The following is a 4,007-nucleotide window of genomic DNA, read 5'->3' on the forward strand; positions in this document are numbered from 1 at the left end:
CTGTGTTTTATTCTATCCCATCAATAATATTTAACCTGGAATTATAAATAGAGGGTATTTGAAGATTTGAGTTTAGGTTCTTTGTTAGGCAGTGTGAAGTTAGCTGTAAATATTTACACTTGTTTTGGGAACGCCCTCCATTTTGATTTATGATATATTATAGCCTGGATTAACAAATAGGCTTTTTATTCCGGAAAAATTCATGGTTCCCGAAGGATTTGTGAAAAACTAAATTCCACGCAGTCACGGGCGTCCGCTAGTTTAATATCATTATTTAAAAGTACAACATTATTTTTCCAGAGCGCAAATACCGTCATTTCTTAGATTGTACCGGTTTTTAGAATGGTATTACCATCTTCCTTATTTATGACATGGCAACACTGCTTTATATGTATTATCTATGGTAAAAACGTAGTACTATATTAATCTGTGAGTATTTTAATAATCTGTGGTGACAGTATCTATTAATCTGTGATCACAGACAACAAATCACACACGTCAAATGATGAAGATGTTTATTTTTTCGCGGTAGACCGGCAAGGCAATCGAAAACTTTTTGTTTGTGATTATTTACGAATATAAATAATATCTCGCTAAAATGTCTGCGGAGGAGATAAAACAGCAAAATTTCTGTGCGGCATTGGACGCAGTTGTACAAGACTACACCTGCGTGTACTGTTCCAAATTTCTAGAAGATCCCGTTACATTGAGCGCGTGTTTCCACCTAATATGTTCCTCCCATTTCGAAAGTTTAACTCACTGTCCGGCGTGCAATACCTCTTTAGCAAACTCCACTACGATCGATACCGACCGCGACCGGTTACAGGCAACCGTGAATGCAGTGGCAGAACTAAGTAAAGCTTTTAAATCGATTACAAGGAAACCCATGGTAAGTAAACAGAACACTGGCAGCAAAAAAAGCGGGAACAACTTTCCGGAACCCTCTACAGCCCATCGGGTGAGTAATAAAGAGAATAATGTAGAAAAAACGAACTCTTCGCTAAAAGCCACTAAAAGCGTGCAAAAAGGCGGGAATCTGCCGGAACCTACCGCACGTCGGGATAATAAAGAGAATAAACTACAAAAAACTAACTCTTCGTCGAAAGCTACAAGCGCACCAAAAGCTACTACAAGCGACCTCAAAATCCCTGCGAAGGCGCAAAAAGAACTAAATTCAACACTGAGATCATCTACAAGCTCTGACATCATCAAAGGTAACGAGAAAAGGAACAATAAAGGTGAAACACCACTCCACGTTGCCTGTCGTTTGGGTAAAATTGAATCTGTAGAAAAACTACTGAATCAAGGAGCCAACACTAACACGAAGGACAACGCGGGCTGGACACCATTACATGAGGTTGTGCAAAATGGCCGCTTGGATATACTGAAGCTCCTGCTACCACATAACACACTCATTGACGTGCCCGGCCCGGGGAATGAAACACCGTTGCACGAAGCCGTGAGATATAAACACAAGGTGAGATATTAGTCCACTTTTGACGGGTCCTGGGATCCGTCCCTGGCTGGGCCGATTAAGGTTCTCTTAATTGATCCAGGTCTAGCTGGTGGGAGGCTTTCGGCCATGGCTAGAAATAAAAAATATATCGCCAAGCGATTTAGCATTCTAGTATAATCTTGTGTGGAAACCAAAAGGGGTGTGAATTTTCATCCTCCTCTTAACAAGTTAGCCTGCTTCCATGTTAGTCTGCATCATTGCTTGCCATCAGGTGACCATCTCACCTGATGGTAAGTCAAGTGCTATCTTGTAAAGAATAAAAAAAAACCTATTTCAATTCAACAGGAGATGCCATAGCCCAGTGGATATGACCTCTGCCTTTGATTTGGGGGGCGTAGGTTTAAATCTGGTCAGGAGCATGCACCTTCAACTTTCCGGTTATGTGTATTTTAAGAAATTAAATATGCTTATTGAACTCCTTAAACAGTGAAGGAAAAGCATCATGAAGAAACCTGCATAGCTGAGAATTTTCTTAGTTCTCTATGTGTGTGAAGTCTGCCAATTGGCATTTGGGCCAGCGTGGTGGACTATGTCCTTACCCCTTTCATTCTGAGAGAAGACTCATGCTCAACGGTGAGTCTAATGTGGGTTGTTAATGAGATAACACTAATATTGAATCGAGAAATACTGAAATAATACTACTTTGCTACTTATAATATTTATTATTTCTATTGAGTGGAAATACATGACGATCCTTCGCAAAATTACTTTTCAAGCTTTTCGCTCTAAATTCATTATTGTGTTTTAACAATTATGATTTCCATCCATTTTTCAACATATTTAATTATATAATACCTCACTGGATAGCTAATAAAGCACAATTGTTTTTAAACTGATAAGCTGATAATCATTTATAAAAGAGCATGATCATGATTCAAAAATGTTATGATATTTGTGTTCTTTATTGTATAATTATTATGTAATAGGTTGTTACCAATTACCCTGTATATTTGCTGTTTGAACTGAAATGAAAAATTTAAAACTAATTTCATTTAAGGATATTGCAGTGGAGCTAGTCAGAAATGGAGCGAACATCAATGCACGAAATTGCAAAAGCCAGACTCCATTGGAGCTCGCATCTTTGGAAATGAAAGAAATTCTGAAGCGTGCCGAGGAGGATATAATTCAAACTCAAGGTTTAAACATATCGTACATATCAGATCTGCATTCTGAGTTGGATTTCGATAACATTCACGCATACTGCGCCAGTTCATCAAACTCTTTGCTGACTAAATTAAAGCTGCTAGCCAAACATCACAGCAATTTACACGTTGAAGTTAAATTGACGAAGAAAGTCACCCATTTGATAGTGGGTACAGATGAAAATTATGTTTGCAAATCAAGTGTTGATGTTTTGGAAGGTAATTCAAATATTCATTCATACAGGGTGCTCGAGAGTATTTCTCATAACTTAAGGTGTTGACGAGTCCATTTATGGGAGCCTGCTGCATAACTTATATTTTTTTAACTAAAAAATTAAAACCTTTTTATTGTTTTCATATAAAGTACATCAAATAATTCTGACTATTAGTAACACATGCCTTTATATATCCTTGCATTTTGAAATCTTAAAGTTTGGCTATGTCATAATTATAAGGCGGAAACATTCTATGATCTACTAGCGGACACTCGCGACTTTGTCCGCGTGGATTCAGTTTTTCACGTGGGAACCATGGATTTTTCCGGGATGAAAAGTAGCCTGTGTTAATCCAGAGTAAAATTACTATTTCCATTCCAAATTTCAGTGAAAATTGCTTCAGTAGCCGCAGCCTAAAAGTGGAACAAATATACTTACACACTTACACACATACAAACTCTCGCCTTTAAAATATTAGTGTGATTTACGAAAGAAATATTAATTACTCTGAAAATTATAAGTTACACATGTTCTTTGAACATTTTTTTTTTAATTTTCGGTAAAAAATATAATCCCAGAGTAATGGGAAATACTCCCCAGCACCCTGTATAATTTACTAATTTAATTAATTGAAACTTAAAATTAACAATAGCTTAATACTTTTTAAAATTTTTTAATCAAATGTTTCTAGATGTTGGGCAAATTTATAGAATTTATTTACATAAATTAAGATATATAAAATAAGATAGATTTATAACATTAACAAAAAAATTTTTGTGAATATAAGTTTACTATAAAAAAAATTTAATTAGTAATTTCTTTATTCAGGCATTGTCAACTGCATATGGATTGTATCCACAGATTGGATAAACAAATCGACACCCGATAAACTGGAACACTACAAAGACTATGAAGTAGTCGGTGTTGGCACCAAAACGTACAACGGGCCACGAAATGCCCGATACAACAAATACAAGCAATTGCCCGGAATATTTAATGGCTGCCATTTTTATTTGCACAATTACAACGTCCCACACAAAGTCTCTCAGACAGTTATTTTAACGAAGACCATATTAACAAAGTTAATTACCGACGCTGGTGGTGTAGTTCTACGAAGAGTTCCCAATCCGGAAC

General features: G+C 36.5%; 1 protein-coding gene across 9 annotated transcripts in view; it reads left to right on the top strand.

Moving 5' to 3' along the window:
• LOC112052834 (zinc finger protein 84-like) overlaps positions 1-4,007 on the top strand; it is a 387,100-nt gene that overhangs the window by 221,964 nt on the left and 161,129 nt on the right. The gene's annotated exons all lie outside the window — the stretch shown is intronic.

The sequence above is a fragment of the Bicyclus anynana genome, chromosome 26 (genome assembly GCF_947172395.1).
Source record: "Bicyclus anynana chromosome 26, ilBicAnyn1.1, whole genome shotgun sequence".
In the NCBI taxonomy this organism is placed as follows: domain Eukaryota; kingdom Metazoa; phylum Arthropoda; class Insecta; order Lepidoptera; family Nymphalidae; genus Bicyclus; species Bicyclus anynana.